The sequence below is a fragment of the Choristoneura fumiferana genome, chromosome 3 (assembly GCF_025370935.1).
Source record: "Choristoneura fumiferana chromosome 3, NRCan_CFum_1, whole genome shotgun sequence".
Taxonomy (NCBI): domain Eukaryota; kingdom Metazoa; phylum Arthropoda; class Insecta; order Lepidoptera; family Tortricidae; genus Choristoneura; species Choristoneura fumiferana.
Window position 1 is genome coordinate 4,848,625 of NC_133474.1, and position 337 is coordinate 4,848,961.

Genomic DNA, 337 nt, shown 5'->3' on the forward strand with positions numbered 1-337 from the left:
AATCCACTCAGGGACGCTTCGGGAAATTTAAGCAATCCACAACCGAGATTTGAGATTGTTCTCCATTCACACGTAACAAGTACGAAGCACTTATCTATTTACATATATAATAGCTTTTATTCAGTTACGTTGTGATAACTTCGCGTATGAATAATAGTAGTATATTTATGAGAAGGACTAGTACCATCTGTGTAGAAACAAACTTTCAAGTGGATCCATTAATTAAAATGTATATTTTTGATGTCTCAATTATGCGTACCTACTATCGAGTGGTTAAACAACCAAAGATGTAAAATACAGTAGTAGAAAGGCATTACAAGGAGAAAGAGCGATTAGA